The following is a 17,736-nucleotide window of genomic DNA, read 5'->3' as shown; positions in this document are numbered from 1 at the left end:
AGGTCATGGAGCAGATCATCTTGAGTGCCATTACGCAGCACGTGTGGGACAACCGGGGGATCAGGCTCAGCCAGCATGGGTTTATGAAAGGGAGGTCCTGCTTCACTAACCTGGTCTCCTTCTATGACAAGGTGACCTGCTTAGTGGATGAGGGGAAGGCTGTGGATGTTGTCTACTTGGACTTTAGTAAGGCCTTTGACACTGTCTCCCACAGCATTCTCCTGGAGAAGCTGGCTGCTCACGGCTTGGATAAGTGCACTCTGCACTGGGTTAAAAACCGGCTGGACGGCCGAGCCCAGAGAGTGGTGGTGAATGGAGTCAAATCCAGTTGGCGGCCGGTCACGAGTGGTGTTCCCCAGGGCTCAGTGTTGGGGCCGGTCCTGTTCAGTATCTTTATTGATGATCTGGATGAGGGGATTGAGTGCACCCTCAGTAAGTTTGCAGATGACACCAAGTTGGGTGGAAGTGTCGATCTGCTGGAGGGTAGGAAGGCCCTACAGAGGGACCTGGACAGGCTGGGTCATTGGGCCGGGGCCAACTGTATGAGATTCAACAAGGCTAAGTGCCGGGTCCTGCACTTTGGTCATAACAACCCCCTGCAATGCTACAGGCTTGGGGAGGAGTGGCTGGAGAGCTGCCTGGAAGAAAAGGACTTGGGGGTGTTGGTTGACATCCAGCTGAATATGAGCCAGCAGTGTGCCCAGGTGGCCAAGAGGGCTAATGGCATCCTGGACTGTATCAGGAATAGTGTGGCCAGCAGGACCAGGGAGGTGATAGTGCCCCTGTACTCGGCACTGGTGAGGCTGCACCTCGAGTACTGTGTTCAGTTTTGGGCCCCTCACTACAAGAAGGACATCGAGGTACTAGAGTGTGTCCAAAGAAGGGCAACAAAGCTGGTGAAGGGTCTAGAGAACAAGTCTCATGAGGAGTGGCTGAGGGAGCTGGGGTTGTTTAGTCTGGAGAAGAGGAGGCTGAGGGGGAGACCTTATTGCTCTCTACAACTACCTGAAAGGAGGTTGTAGCGAGGTGGGGATCAGTCTCTTCTCCCTAGTAACAAGCGATAGGAGGATGAGAGGAAACGGCCTCAAGCTGCACCAGGGGAATTTAGGTTGGATATTAGGAAAAACTTCTTCATTGAAAGGGTAGTCAGGCATTGGAACAGGCTGCCCGGGGAAGTGGTTGAGTCTCCATCCCTGGTGGTATTTAAAAGAAGGGTAGACGTGGTGCTTGAGGACATGGTTTAGCAGTGGACTGGGCAGTGATAGGTTAACGGTTGGACTCGATCTTAAGGGTCTTTTCCAACCTTAACAATTCTATGATTCTATAAACATTTAAGCTGAATATGTAAATTGAATTTTGCAAGCTGGGACATTCATATCCCTGCTAATTCTTTAGAAGATCAGAAAACCAGTGTAATTTCATAGTTATATTTATGGCTGTGTAATGGGTTACACACTTTCCCAATATGTCTAAAACATCATTATAAAAGTCAACATTTCTGTAGCGTTGAGAAACATGAATGAGAAAAGTATTGTTTGTGTAGTTGAGGTTATGTGTTTATATTGGGCTTACTTTTCGATCATTGCTAAGAGCTCATGGAGCTGTTTGAAGCCAATGGGACATGAAAGTGCTCAGCAGTGCTGTAGCTTCGTTTGAGTAACCTGTGAACTTTTCAGGCAGGAAATACAAGAAACATCTTGTTTTGCACAGTTCCTAATTGAACTGTGGATTTTTTTTTTTACCTGGGTGGAGACCAAGAGTTTAAATGGCCCCAAAAAAGGATTAGACACTCTTTTGGAGGGGTAGGTCAGTTGGTGGTTGTCAAGCACAGTGAGACTAATGCAGCTTCTCGGTGAAGAAATTCCTAACTACCCATCCCCAGGAGCAGAGACGGTGGTCAGGGAGCTGGCAGCTGCCTGCCCCTGCCCCATCAGAGTCCTGTCTGCCTGAGGACCTGCTGCCATCGGTGGTGTTCGTGTCTGCCTGCATGCTTCCTCTGCTGCTGTGCTGAACAGGTCACGGCTCACACAGATAAGGAGTGGCTATCTGTCCCCATCATTCATAATGAAATTCACAGTTTAAAGGGCAGAGCTCAGTCAAGAAGTAAAAGCGGACAGTTTCAGATGACTTATTTATGCACTGTTGTAGTAAATGCTGCGAACGGCTGTAAAGTTGGTTTCTGCTGCTTGACCCAACGTTAGTGTTAACTCTGTCAAAGAAAAGATCTGTTGCTCGGATCTCTTGTGCTTGGTAATTAGTTCCTACAAATGCTTTTTAAAAACAACTTCATATTACAATAGCTATGGATATGTGTTGGAAATTTACCTGAGAATTTTGTTGAGGGGGAAAAAAAGGAGAGATAAATGCTGGGCAAAGCCATAGAGAATATCTCTGCATATGCGTGTAGGCACAGGTATTGCAAGTACAGAAAAATTAAACCTTGGCCTTTATCATTATCAGGGTTTTTAAATCTTTATGAAGGCTTTAACTGAAGGGTTTTTCTTTCTAGACAAGTGATTGCCCCTCAGGTTCAGTCTACAGAAAGGAAAAACAACATTATTCTTTTTTGGAAATCACAATTTTTGTGTCATTGCTATAAAATGCTATGCAGCTGTCTTATTTTTTAATTTTTATTGACCTGTGACTTGATGTGATATAAAACCTCAAAATGTAAGATACTTTCTGGAGTTTGGTGTCTGAGGTGAATTTATTGTGAAAATTGGATAAGCAGCTACAGCATCTATGCTGAGCCAGAGTAGCTTTGATAATATGTACACGCCCACACTTCATACAGTCTTCAACTCGCTTTGAATGCTGTCCGCCAAAGTGCACACCCAGTCCACCAGACACTTGCTCCTCAGTAGAGAAAAGTGGGATTTCAGCGGCACCTGAGATGGTTTTAAGTCTGCTGGCTAGTTTACAGGACATAGGGTTAGAGTAACCCAGCTGCCGTGATTTTGAAAAGCTGTGAAGCTGCAACAGAGCGTGCAGGACCCGGGCAGCCCTACCCCAAAGGAGTCCAGTTTACTGTGGGACAATTGTGTCTCAGTCAATGAGATGGCTGCCCACGGCAGCCTGTTAGAACACATTCCTGTCCTCTGAAAGATGCAGCCTGCTCATGCGTGCACAGCTTCCATGGTGCAATTTTCTCCAAGTTTTTGTCTCAAGCTTTACCTCCTCTGTTCATATGTCCACGGGCTTCAGAAAGCAACCAACTGGTTGCTTCAGAAACCAACTGACCCTTTTCTTGTAGCAGCAAGCTCTGCTCCCTCTCCTGGGAACTCTTTTGGCTGCAAACTCAACCAATTTGAGTCTGCCTTACAGCAGGGATGTTTTCTAACTCTATGGGGGCTTGTTTGTCTTTAGCTTTTTGCTTTCTCCAGCATTCTGAAATAATTAACAAGTAATGAACAGAAAACAAAAGGTCCTTGAACAGCACAGCAGACAGGGTAAGCTACAGCACTTCTGTTCCTGGTTCTTCCTTTATTTTCTGATCATGGGGGAGTTGTGCTGCCTCTTTCCATCCCAGCCTTTATCTGCCTTATTTGTTCAGACATTGAATACCCCATGTTAGAACCTCTCTCTGATGTATCTGTACAGTGCCTAGATCAAATGAGCTCCAATTTTTAATGTAGATTCCATGCTCTACTGTTGAATATACTGGATTCACAGGCTGCACCTACCCTATCCTGAAAGAGTGATCTTGATGGAAGATGATCTTGGCAGAAGCTGGCCGAGCTGATGGGTGTGTTTTTGGCATGCTGGCTGATACAGAGGAGATGCTTGGTTTTCTGGCTTGCTTGGTAGCTGACTTACTACCCCCTGCACTGCCTCTGAAAATCAGTTGATGACCAAGAGCCAAACACTGATGGCTTTTTATGGATCTTCTTGTTCTTACTTTCAGGAGAGAATAACCACTGCGGGATACTGCTAAAGGTGGAGGATCAACTCTGGTTACACAGGAAAGACACTGCTAGGATCTGGCCCTGTCCCCAGCCTCGCACGGTGCTGGCCAGTGGCTAAGGGATGCAGTACGCTTAAGCAACATGGACCTCTAGGCTGTAATTACAGTGCCCACGCTGGCAAACAGCATCTGCTCAGGAACCACCTGAATTTAACAGGTAACACTTTGCGTACACCTCATCAGAAGCTTGAAAAGTAAATAGCAGGGCTTCCAGCAAGGGAAGAGAAAAAACAGGACTGAGTAGGGTGTGACAAACTTATAAATTCTCATTTTCACCACTGACACTTGATAAAACACTTAAGAGAAACTGCTTTGAGTCTATGTGCATTTTCAGACACTACTGTTGACTTTAATGCACCAGGCACCAGGGTGTTCTGAGTCCCTCCGCAATCCTGCTCTGAGCCTTTCCTCAGTCAGTGTGTCTGTGTATATGGCTGTTGCTGGAGGAACTGGAATTGCATTAGGATTTGAGTGTTCATTATGGTAAAGATTTGTCTATGTAAAGTAAGCTGAGAACATCCTGGAAGGATGTTTTAAGTACAAAGTTTTACTATTTTTGTAGCAGAGTAAGCTGCTGGGTGTCACGATCATTGTTAGATCTGCAAGAGATGAAGCTGGTTTTAGTCACACTTAGCTTTAACTCAGAGTACAAGCCGAAAGCAAATATCTTAACTGTGTTTCTTGACACAAGTGGAAGCACCTGTGAATGCAAGTCACTCTGCCCTCCTTTGCTTAAACTCCTGTCTTGAGGACTTAATCCTGCAACCCTTCCTAACACAAATAACTTTCTCTGCTGTAGGATCATCACATGCAAAGGATTTGCAGATGCAGAGCCTCTGTTCACACTTACAATACTGTGAGGACTCCAGACTTTTGATACCACTGGTGACAAGAAGATTGCTTTGATTCACCTATCACCTGGTCTGAGGTAGGCTAAAACCCCTTGTTCCACAGGGTCATGTCGTGGTTTAACCCCAGCTGGCAACTAAGCACCACCCAGCCGCTCACTCACTGCCTCTCAGTGGGATGGGGGAGAGAATCGGAAGGATAAAAGTGAGAAAGCTCGTGAGTTGAGATAAAGCCAGTTTAATAAGAAACGCAAAAGCCATGTGTGCAAGCAAAGCAAAATAAGGAATTCATCCACTGTTTTCCATCGGCAGGCAGGTGTTCAGCCAACTTCAGGAAAGCAGGGCTCCATCACGTGTAACAGTTACTTGGGAAGACAAACGCCATCACTCCAAAGGTCTCCCCCTTCCTTGTTCTTCCCCCCACTTTATATACTGAGCATGACATCATATGGTATGGGATAGCCCTTCGGCCAGTCTGGGTCAGCTGTCCTGGCTGTGCTCCCTCCCAGTTTCTTGTGCACCTGACAAAGCATGAGAAGCTGAAAAGTCCTTGACTGGTGTAAGCACTACTTAGCAACAACTAAAACATCAGTGTGTTATCAACATTAATCTCATACTAAATCCAAAACACAGCACTGTACCAGCTACTAAGAAGAAAATTAACTCTATCCCAGCTGAAACCAGGACAGGGCAGAACTTTCATAGCACATGTGCTTTCTCATTACCATGCTTAATTTTTTTTCACGTGCTCCCTCTTCATTAATCTGGCTGTTTCACTCTCTTACCATCCACTGGAAAGATTTCTCCCTTATGGTTTATTGGTATCTACAGGCACAAGACTTTCTCTTGAGCTGCATGCAGTTCATTTTTAATAAGGAGTAACATATACTGAAAGCACTTATAAATGTTCCGAGCCTGTGATTCTTAATTGTGTTGTGTGTATTTTGTGCAATACTGCTATCCCTCACGCCCTTTTTGCTTGCAGAGTTACAGTGTGTTATGTGGTAGCAATAAATGTTAAATAACCTGCCTGCCACCCAACCCCACTTTGTGGTGCTTGTATAATTACAGAGGCTTTCGGAAATCACATTGCAAGGCTCTGATTTGATGGCAACATACAAACGTTTCACTGTAAACACTCTTTCATTACACAAGATTTCATTACCAGAGGTTTCTGCTCTAATATCCTCTTTCCTTTGAGGATCAGGGCCAACATTACAGTAACCACATTGTTAGCAAGAGCAACATGAGATTAAGAACGTGGACTCCATTGATCTGAGAGCTTCAGAGTAAGGGTGCTAAATATTCCTTAATAAGTGGGAGCTCAACTTGGCTGTGTGCATAATGACTGCACAGAAGCATTTGAATTATGTTGCCTTGAGCATGGTAAAAAAAAAAAAAAAGGAGCAGAGTAAGATTGATATCAGATTCTTCGCCGTTTATTTATTCCTGTTATACGTGGGTAAGCTACTAATCTCACGTGGGTGTCTTCCCTGCAGAGGCTGTGGAGGCTGTGGAGGCTAGTTGCTGCTCTTTATGAGCATGGGGCTATGACTCCCCAGCACCTCAGCAGGCTGAGTTTTACACTGACAGCCAGTACTCAGACTGGAAAACAAACACTCTTTATGGCTTGAAACATGTAAATATATGTCAAAGACCAGGCGTGCGACCACGGAGTGTGTGAAAAGTCACGGGCCCCTGCGGCTCCCTGTGCACCCCGGAGGCAGTTTTACCAGCTGTGTGATGCAGAAAGTGCTGAGTGCTGACATCAGATCCACGTGGGCTTTAGCAAAACACCGTTTGCACCAGTCCAGTGTTGGGACCACTGGGCTCTGGCTCTTTTACAAAGCTACTGAAAATGGTTCTCTTGTCTCCTAATAAAACTCTATTAACATCCTTGTTACTCCAACATGTGCACCTTTGTAATTAACAGCTCACAGATGCTGTATTTTCTTCCTTGATGTTTCCCTCCCCTCTATTTTTGTCTTGTTTCCTTTTGTGAGTTGGTGAGGCAGTGCTGAGCTTGGTACTAGCTTCCCTTGACTGTAAGCATTAAGCTGTTGCAAGCGTCTCCCTCAGACTGTTAATTATCTTGGAATAATTCATTAGTGAATGCACTTGCTTTATGCCAGCTACGTTTCATTGGTGAAACCCAGGCTGAGCTTGCATGCTCCCTTCCAGCCATGGCCCCTGCCCGTGGTGCCAACTTTTCCATTCGGCAGAAGAAATTGTTTTCCAGTTTATGTGTTGTAGAAAGACTCAGTGGTATTAGTGCAGGGCGGGGAGGGCTGCTGCCACCCTGAGCGGTGGGCACCCAGCTGGTGCCGGCTGGCGTGGTGTTTCAAAGGCAGGCTGGGAAGCACTAATTTGGTTTCTCTGTGGTCGTGCATCCCAAGCATGCCGGGCGCTGTGAGTCACGTAGCTGCTGCGTGTTAGTTTCTGTGTTTCAGCTGCTTTGGTATGTTCACTTATTTGGCTTGTCAATATTTAATGCAACACAGATTTTTGAATAGGGTTGAGTAAAAGCTGCTGCTAAGTCTGGATCAAGGCAGGCTAGAGCGCAGATTCTCCTAAGACTGCATCCCACCTTTCGGGGCTGACCTCCTGGGTTTTGATCAACAGCATCATCTATAGCCTTTACACCCATTTAATAGTTTTCTACCATTTTTTTTTGCTTGAGGTCCTGATTCTGCTTATCTAGAAGGTACTATGCTGTCACTGCCTGGAGTGAATTTCAGATCTGTCTCATGGGAGCCACTTTGGAGACTTGCTTGAGTCACCTAGAGCAGGAAGAGCCAGTGCAGGTGGCCTTGTATAAAAAGATTGGGACAAAAATTCAGGAGAGGTCTGAGACTGTGACTCAGCCTCTGCAGACAGCCCCGCACAGAGCTCTGCAGTCACTGTCCCTTTGGAAACATATTTTGATTGTGCAAGGCTGTGGGTTGCAGCCTTCCCGCCTCCTCCTCCTCCTCCCAAGACAATGCCACTGACTCACCCTGGTTCCGGCAGCAGAGCCGCTTTCCTGGAAGTCAGAGGTGGGCACACAATCTGTTTCACAGATGCCATATTGGCTTTTAAGGGAGCCTCTCTTTTCATCAAACTCCTCACGATGATATGTGGCAGGTTCAAAAGCCCTTTGTGACACCTTGGGACCTCTCCCCTTCCTTCACCTCAGAGCCATCCAATCTTTCTGCAGCCTCGTATCCAACTGCTGCATTACAAAGCAGAGCAAAGGGTGGGATGTATTGTACGTACAACAATCGCAGCTCAGCTTTTATCCTAAATATGTATATATTGTTTTCAAGTCTGTGTGAATGAGGAAGTTCTAATGAAACCTAAAAATACGAGGAGTGTTGACCTTCAGGAGATGTTTCCTATCCCAGCAGCTCAACTCAGGCTGTGGCTGCTGCTGCTTTTCCTGGCTGCAGACACAGAGAGAGGCTGAAGTGAGCAATCAGCTTGTTTATGGCAGGTTTTAGTGCTTCACTAGTATAATAAAAGAGGCTTTCGCAGAAGGGATTTGGTTCTTGTGTACTTCAGTGTTTTCTGCTCCGTTTTGCTCCATAAAACCCAGGCTCTTGTTTACAAGAATTAGCAGCTTCCCCAGGTTTCTGCTGATTTTGAGGAATCAACCCCTCGCAGCTATGTGACACCACCATGCAGCTCCCACTCCACCCGGTGCGTGCAGAATGACTGTTCCCTACGTGCGGTTGAGCACTTGGATTAAACACCTGCACAAAACAATTGGCACAAGCCAAAGGGCTGTTAGAGGCTCCATATCCTGTTTGGGAATCACTTCAAGTGAAATTAATGATTCTTCTCTGCACGCAGACTTTTTAAAAAGAAATCTGTTTTTATATGTGCAATTAATCCGAAGCGGTCGGTGTGCACTCTATACTGTTACACATCAGTCAGACAGGAACTTTATGGCTTTTAATTCCACAGGGTGTGTAGCATTTAAAGTGACGGCATTTAAGACAACAAAATCCTCACATAGGTGGTAACTGTGACACATGCATCTCCCTGTCCACTTACCCTTTCTCCATTTTGGAATGAGAGGGAGAATGTCTTATTTGAAAGGCATTTAGGTATGTGGTCCCTGCATTACATAGATATTGTATAGAGCTAAATTATTTTCATGGCAGAGATTCAAATAAAGAAAATTTCCAGTACGCTTTGTGTGCTGATTCACACGGTGCTGCAAGGTCTTGTGATACTATCACAAGTCTTGTAATATTTGGTATTCTGTCTTAAAGCTCCAGGGTCTCTCATCATGTGATTGTTTGAATCTCAACTCTTGTTTTAAAAAAAGAAAAAAGGACCCACCTCTCTCCTAGCTGCAGAGAACAGCTTGAAATAACATTTCACCTCCTAAGAGCCAAAACATCAGGAGGCAGGTTAAGTTTTCCCAAAGACATATTTCTTCTTCGATCTCTGGATTTTTTGAAGCCCATCTAACTCATATTTGTTTGGAGCTTGATTTGGGATTTTGAGTGACTGCGTTTGGTGTCAGGAATGGCCAACCTACCTTATGTTTGTGGTTTGATGTTTCAGATGAAGGCAGAATTGCTTTATTACAGCAGGTAAATTTTGCATACAGGGATGCTATTTTGATACAATTAATTCTTATGCTGTAGGTTGCTTCACCACAGCCCTCTTCACACTGAACCAGTGCTTATCCCAGGATCTTCTAAATTCATAGGAGCAATTAAGTTTCTTTTGGTCTGGCAAGTAATTTAGCAAATAATAGTCTCCAGACAGAGATGACCCAGGTTTTGTCTTATAGAGGGTTCTCATATCTGTGTCAAACAGCTAAGGATAAGTATAATGAATCCTGGTGGATCAACTGTTCTTACTGCTCTGCATACGTGGTCCAGCATGAACAGTAGTATTTTAAGCCTATACTACAGCAGTAAAAATCTATTGTTCTGTTTTTAGCTGAAATCTAATTTCTGCATTGTTACTGCTCTCTCTTGCAGTTCTGGTTCAACTGTGCTAAACAGAACTGCATAACAGAGATGCAATTTTAGTTGAATATTTAAAATAAAACCGAGTCAATGGTCCCCCTAACACTGTGTTTTAGAATCAAGCTATTAAAATCCAAGGGCACTCACAAATTTGGTGCTTCTTGTGAGGAAGCAAACCTGTCTGTCATCTGTTACTAAACTATTTTCTCAGCCCTGTCTAAAGGCATTTTGCCCTGTTTACGCTAAGATGGACTGTGCAGTCTGTCACTGCATCAGACATGCCGCTGGAGCCACAAAATATTTATATACAGATAGTGGAACAACCTGTCTGATGCGAGTTTTAAATCAGGAAAGGCCTGTAGATGGTGCTGTAATCTAACTGGAAAAAACAGATTTACCATGAGGCTGGATGAAGTTCTCTTAGTCCTTCTCAGAAGTTGAACTCAGATCTATTTTGCCTAATTTCATACCTGCAGGATTTTGAGCTTTAAGTAACCATGGCAAACTCGTTTCACTTGAGATGAGTCGGTACAGAAACCTGCAGATGGACTTGGGTGCCCTGGCACACCACCTTCACCATCTTCCCTGTACTTTGTACAACTTGAGCCCCACCTCACCAGACTGGCACCACGGAAGATTTTGGAGAAAATTGTGCCATGGACTCATCTACATACTTTGGTCTCAGAAAGGACTGAATGTCCTAAAAATTCAGGGCTCTTGCATCAGGATAGACTTTCTCCCAGAGAAGGAAATGGGCAAAAGAACACAGATAAAATTATTTGGGTTTTCCACTAGCCTCATTTTTCACCGACTCAGCCCTCCCAAGAAGCCTTCCAGCTCTAACCTACGGCTCATATCGCAGCGGGCTCAGCTGTGGGTGTCCTGCCTGCAGGAGCTGTGGAGTGCCAACTTTACCAGTTAAGCAGATTTTAGGAGAAATAATTTTGCCAAAGAGTTGACTCTGTCTAATTATGAGCCTCCCTCAGTAACTGCAGGCTCGGTGTCTCCCTCCCCAACTGTGAGTTATTATTGGATTCTTTACTCTCTTTCATAAACTGCTGATTGGTGGCAGATTGTTTAGCAGCTGCCACCTGCTATAGTGCTTGTTGAATAAATTTCCCTTTTTAGTTCTAGAATAGCCTTGATCTGCTAACAGCTCTGGAGGCATTTAAGGGGGAAAGGGACAGAGATAATGTTTTTTTTGGCAGGGCTCAGTACTGGTCCAGTGCAATTCTTCTGTGAGTCTTGGGCCCCAAAACAGTAAAGCATGTAAATATGCATTTTAAGCGTGAATAATCTCCTCTCTATTCAGGGAGAATTTAGACATGTGCCTAAGTTCTGCCTGTTTTTCCAGGAGGTAAGTGCTCTCCTGACCTGCAGTTTTTGGTCGTCTGGAGCCAGGCTTGAGTGCTCCACTGAAATAGGGCTTTTGTGAATCCTAAATGGCCATTAGAGGTTGTTCTGTGATTGAGATGATACTTGAGTCCTGGAGAGAGTATGTAATGCCTAGTAATTTAAGGAGAAACGGTAGGGAGAACACTTGTCTTTTGAGGATATTTATTTTGGGATATTAAAGTGGTGGAAGACACTGATGCTGGAGGAGAATGCTGCTCTGCAGCCTCATCTCGGCACAGGGAGCGTTTCTGTGAGCTCCGTCTTCATGCTAACCTCAGTAGATGCAGCGCTAGTTACCATCTGTATCTGTAGAATCCCTTCCTCAGGAAAGATCCCGGTGACTTTGAGTGCAAAGGGAAATGGTGGAGATGTAGCAGCCCACTTCTTAAAAATGCAATGTACACAGGATGGTGGCGGGGGGGTAAGAGAGGAGACACATGGTTTTTCCCCTGCATCTTTCGGTATGTCTTGGCTGACAGGGTGAATCCTCCCAGCAGGTTCACCCCACTCGAAGCAGCTCTGAACCCACTTCTTCCAGGAAAAAGTAAAGCATCTCTTTGAGTAGGAAATTTGAATTTTTCCAGCAGAAAATCCAAGAGGAAGGAGAAAATTGGCATGCAGCTTTCCACGTGTAGGTGACTGGCCAGTGTCTTCCTTTTGGCCATCTGTGGTAGGAACTGAAGCTGTTTAAATCAAGTAGGTGGGTGGTGTGAGCAACTGATGGATTCCTCTCTTGTAACAGCTGCCGTTGCTTTTGTTGGGGAACTTCTTTAAAAACAAGAATAGGAGGGGGTAGTGCCTGTTTTTCTGGCCAGAATCCAATTTGGATAATTGCATTCTGCCTACCTAAAATTGTAATGGCATGTTTATGCTTCCCATCTCCATAATGCCTGAGGATCCTTTGCTTGAAACTTGCTGTTTACATATGAAGTTATTAGTTGAGTCATCAACATTAATTTTCTTCTGTATTTCAATCAACAAATAATGGTTCTTATTCAGGTAGTACAGACCCTTTGTAATAATATTATTTTAGTGAATCCACACTAATAATATATTTTAATATATTATTAATATATTATTCAATTAGAATGTCTCTTGTGGCCTGCATTTCAAAGATGTGAACACCTATTGATTTAACTTGCAGCTATTACTGCATGGCAATCTGAAAATCCGGCCATTCTCATCTAGTAGTTCAAAAACATCCCAAACTATCTTGTATTAGTGTGTTACAGCTGTCCCACATTTTCAGTTAAGCTGCTTCTTAAACCACATATATTTCAATTTACTGAGAAAGCAGCACTTAAACAAAGATCTAAATGGAATTTAATCAGTTATTTAATGTCTTGATCGAGATCACTGATTTTAAATCTCTCTGGACTTCTAGGAAGGTGTATGGAGCCAAGATCAGACTCACAGACTGTTTAGTTTGTATCTGGTTTAAAAAAAAGAGGTTGCACTGAGCATATCTTCATTTTGATGCAGGTGTTTGGAGGGAAATGCAAATGCAGATTTAGAGTTTGCAGGTAGATTTGACACTGGTTTAAAACTTAGATCCAAACAACTCCAAATTACAGACCAATATATGGATCTTAGTTTTAACATATCTCTCCAATGCATTCCACCTGGGGACTTGTTGGATGAAATATGCCTAGACTTGTCCTCAGGGAGTAGGTTCAGGTTGGGAACCTCAATGAAACGCGCTCTTCAAAACAGCTTCTGTTGGAAGATCATTCTCACACCCACTGAGGTCTTCACCAATCTGGCAAGTTGTGCTGGGCAGCAGACCTAACTCAAAGGGCCTGGCAGACTTTATGCCGTGACCTGAGCAATGATACTGCAGGAGCAGGAGCTCTGAGCTGTCCCTTTCTCGGTGCCCAGAGAGACCCTCCTCTCGCACCTCCTGCCCCATGGGGTCGGCACTAGGCAGAGGCAGAGGTTTACACCCCTCTCTGAAGGCAGGCCTGTTGCAGGGTGGGCACTGCTTTTCCCGATTGCTTTCCAGACCTTCAGCCTCCTCACGCTGGCTGAGATTCAAGCAGTCGGAAAGGCAATCTGCATAAAAGAGCGAGGAAGCCTTTTTAAACCTGTCATCCTCATTCATCGATCAAAGATTATGATCCTACTTTCTCATTGTTTTATGGAGAGCATTTGTTTGTTTACTACTTTGGCAGCTATCGGTACATAAGCAATGCGTATACTATAAATATACCCATTATCCAAAGGCCCAGCTCTGCGAGCGCTGCCAGGCACCATGCTCGCTGCCATCAAGTTGACAGAAGTACTCCAAACAATAAGCACTGCGCTCGACAGGCTATTCATATTTCCATCTTTCTTCAGCACGAAAGGCAAAAAGATGAAATCTGTCCGATGCAGACACCTAAGAGAGAGGCCCGTCATCCACTGCTGAAACATCTTGGTGAAGGACAAGTGGGTGGGGGAGACAGCATCAAGCAAGGGCATGGAGATGCTGCTCAGGTGTGGACACTGGTGCAGAGTGGCAGCAGCAGTGGTGGGTGGCGCAGGAAGGAGCTATGGGAGAAGTCAGTGCCCTGCATCAGAAAACAGGTCATGAGGAACATGCAAACAGCTGAAACAAAGCTCAGAGAGAAGGCAAGGAAGAGAGAAAGGAGATTGGCAGGGAGATGCCTGCAGAGTCAGGTGAGAACGGGTGTTAGAGCTGGCTGAAGGAGGGGGGCATTGTGGTGAGCGAGAGAGGAGGTGATGGGAGAAGGAAATAAACGCCCAGTTCTTTCACCTTTGCAGGGCTGTGCCCTATCCTGGGGAGCGTGGAGTCAGGGGTCCTCGCTAAGTGGTGGGCACAATGGTGATGCCCCTTTCATGGTCCCCCTCCTCTGCCAAGCCGAAACCATTAAAAACGCAGAAAAACTTTTGTTTTTCACGCTTTGTGTACTTTGTCAGAGGGATTTTTCAGATGGAGATTTTGTTGTTGCATGAAGGAATAAAACCATGCATTGTGGCCACAAAGATTAGTAGTTAGACCTGTTTATGCACACAGCCATCCAACCACTGTTATTTGCATCCATATAAACAGAAGCTATGCTAAGGTCTGGCTGAAAATCAAACCCATTGTGAGCTGCCTAGAAGGCTTCAGCAGATGGGAGCCATATAAATAAAATGTGGTGTTGCTATTAACTGCCCTAGCAGTTCAGTGCGTTTCTAACAATGATTATTTGGAATGACAAGAAAACTGTCGTATCTTGAAGGATGAGTTTATCTTATCTACTGGACTGAGACATTTAAAAGCAAAATGCACAGTCCTTTCTCTTCAGGGGCAATGATGCTTTGAACCCCATTGTTTCCCTCAATGTATGAAAAAGGGAACTGCTGCACAGGTTGGATTATCTTCAGTGCCAATTACATTAGCAAATTCGTGTTACAACTCTGTAGAGCTTCTTTAATTTACCTCCACCCCAGTTCGGCACCTACTCTCTCACTCCTAGCTCCAGTAACGATAGACTGTGCTTTGCTATTTTGAGATAAAGATATAGCTAATTTCAAACAAAGGGATCTTTAGTTCACAAAGATCTGCGTGACTCTTACAGCAACACTATGTCCTGCATCAGAACAAAATGAAGACTTGTACACACAGCACACCAGCATTCGGTTGTGGAAAAAACAGGCTGCTCTTACACACGTGAACCCAGTGAGCAGAGATAAATAATTCAGTTTCCTCAGCATGATCCGTGTTTCCTGGCTGGCTCTAAAATCCCCAGTTAGGAAACACCTCACAGGGTCTCTCTGGAGTGGTGACCAGCCCTTTAAACTGGGGAGAGACAACCACCCATGTCTCCCAAATGGCTGGTTTCAGTTCTCTCATGTATGACAACTGCCTCTCCTTCAGTTCAGCCCTTATGCATTTTCCCCAGACTTTCTTATTCATGAGGTGGTTGTTGCTCTTCACATTCCCCTCTCCATCCCATTAGCAGGAATGAAATATGTTTTCTAGGTTTTTAACCCATTTTATTGCCTGGGCACGGTTGCTCTCTGTGCTCTGTTTCCATTTTTTACCAAAGGTGGCAATGCTTCCCAGCGCTGATGAGATCCTGTTTCTGCCAGGTGGCTGCCACCCAGCTCTGCCATTTCAGCAGCTGAGTTGCCTTTCTAGAAGATTTCACAGTTCACTTTTGTTGAGAGAATATCCTTGTCAAAATACAGATTGAGAAAGTGAGATATAAAGTCTAATGGCCACGGCAGGCTGTAGAGGGAGGCCAGTGTTGGACCTGAGTTACTCTTACCTTGGTGCCACTGGTTCTCAGAGGTGGCTGTTGCTATGGCTGGAAGTGTGGCACTTCCACATTTACAAAGGCCTCATTTTGATGGGTAAAGTTAGACAACTGAGTAATACAGGTGTGTTCCCACGTGATGACTGTGAAATAAATTATGGCAACACATGAGCTCAGGGAGAAGACACTGCTGGAGGTGGGCAAGGAAAGCGTCACCTCTGGGAGAGCCACCTTGGGCTCTGCTGTTCTAGTGTCTTCTTCTAGACTGAATATCAGCTGGATGGAAAAACCCTACCAGCTCTTGAATCACTGCCCTATCAGTCCAGTACTTCATGCAGTTGTCTCTGTATACTCTCCTTGTATTTACACATGCCTTTCTCATGGAGCTTAATGTATAAAGATCCAATGCTGGGGGAGTTGGTGTGTAGGGACTGCAGAGTACGACCCAACTTTGGTCAAGGCTGTGTATTGCTTAAATTGTCATATTCTTTAGTCTGCAGCTTGATTGGGTTTTATCTTTTTTCCAACAGTGCCTCAGAAATACAACCAAAAAGACTAGTGCTTCACTGCTAATAAGAAAGCGGAGATGACTCACTACTACTAAAGGTGAGTTATATAGAGTGATTAGATTTTAGTGGATCTGTTTATGAGTTACTTTCCCAGACACAGAGATATTAAAGCTCATCCTCACAGCCCTGCCTGCCTGCCACCTCCTCCAAGGCTGCAGAAGCCCAGCCTGCCACACTGTTAGCACTGCCACTGGCCTTAGCACACCAATAGCATCCCGTGCGTGGGCACACATAAGCACGCGCGCACGCACACAGACTACAAAGTTGAAGAATATTTTTATGGCATTATTTTTATGATAATCTATTTCAATGGTTAATTTAGTTTAGGAGATTGATTTATAACAAGTTTATAGATCTTTTTTACTATTCTTTGTTGAATTATAGAGGTGGCATGTGTGAAATGGAAGTACTTGGCCTATTGTTCTGCTTCTCACGCAACCAATATAGTTGAGACAATAAAAAGATCTATAAAATTAATATATACAGAGAGAAAGGGACAGAGACAGAGAGAATATGTAATGCTCTAGAGTCTGATAACACATTTCTCTCTCCCAGAGAGGTTAAGACTCAGAATCTACATGTGGAAATACCAAAAAGATCTTACCCTCTTGTATGGACAGAAATGACTTCTAAGCATCCAGGCTATCATCTCCTTTATTTATAAAACCAATTTTCACGGTGTAATTTTTTTGTGTTTTTTTTAGGCTAGAACCATATTGCTTTGCTAATAGCTTGGAACTACGCCATCTATTGCTGAGGGCTTACTGGCCTGGAGTTTTTAGGCAGGCTTTTATGGAGACATAACTGCACTAAGATTTCAACTCCCAATTTTTTTTTATACCAGTACATTATATCATATTTAAATATACCTGCATGTGAACACATGCACACTGTAATAGAAAAACATTTGTACATCTCTCAACAAACCCATTATATACTCACACATATTAAATGTGATAATAGCATTTTTATCTTACCTGTGCTAAACTGTGTTCAGTGTATACTACTAACTACACAGATGCATTCAGCGCCATATTCTACCTCCACTGAGGCTTTTTCTGCTATTTCAGACCATCGAGAAGTGATGTATTTAAGGTCTGGTATCTCAGGCTATTTTAAGACTTACTAGTTTTCCCTTCATATTTGTAATAAAGCAGTATTAGCTAGTAGCCTTTCTTCTATCTGTAACCGTGTGACTAGGGAATAGGGGCATTTTTACCTAATTTTTCTTTGGAATTTTCTTTAGCTATTAGCCTGTATGAGATGCTAAGGAGATGAAAGCAGGTATAAAACACACACAAAACAGTAGAAGTCCCGCGTTTTGTATCATTAGTGCAGTTCCTTTGAATGACTGTTGGTTTGCTCTTGTACCAACAGCAATAGCAGTGCTCTCTTTCTCCCTTGGTCAGAGGTGTACTAAGATAATTCCTAATCAAAGGTTTAACAAAACCTTGCAATGAAATATGAGCAAGGCAATTAATCCATATTAAAATGGTGGAGTCACTTCAGAGCCATGGTATCTTGTCCAAGATGTACAAATCTCTCCAATGATGTATTTGCAAACTGCTGCTATTTTAAACTCTCCTCTTTCCCTGATCTCTCCTCTCCTCTCTGATTAGTTCTCTGTATGTTAAATTGAGTAAACAAATAGGTAGTGGGTAGATAATTGTGAAGCTGGCTGATGCCTTATCCTCTCATGTGCATAAAGGACAGCAACCTTCTTTAATAAACCTATTCATGTACCATCGT

At 44.1% G+C, this 17,736-nt stretch overlaps 1 long non-coding RNA gene across 1 annotated transcript; it reads left to right on the top strand.

Annotated features, from left to right (window-relative positions):
• Positions 1–3,910: 3,910 nt before the first annotated feature.
• Positions 3,911–16,008, top strand: LOC148056801 (uncharacterized). The gene is made up of 3 exons (XR_015702229.1): positions 3,911–4,121; positions 4,764–4,892; positions 15,949–16,008. It is a non-coding gene; the product is annotated as an uncharacterized LOC148056801 (long non-coding RNA).
• The last annotated feature ends 1,728 nt before the right edge of the window (positions 16,009–17,736 follow it).

Source organism: Nipponia nippon, unplaced genomic scaffold (genome assembly GCF_047370975.1).
Source record: "Nipponia nippon isolate SJK-2023a ecotype South Korea unplaced genomic scaffold, ASM4737097v1 scaffold_11, whole genome shotgun sequence".
NCBI classification, from domain to species: domain Eukaryota; kingdom Metazoa; phylum Chordata; class Aves; order Pelecaniformes; family Threskiornithidae; genus Nipponia; species Nipponia nippon.
The sequence above is the reverse complement of the archived record's forward strand: the minus strand, read 5'-3'. Positions and strand labels throughout refer to the sequence as shown.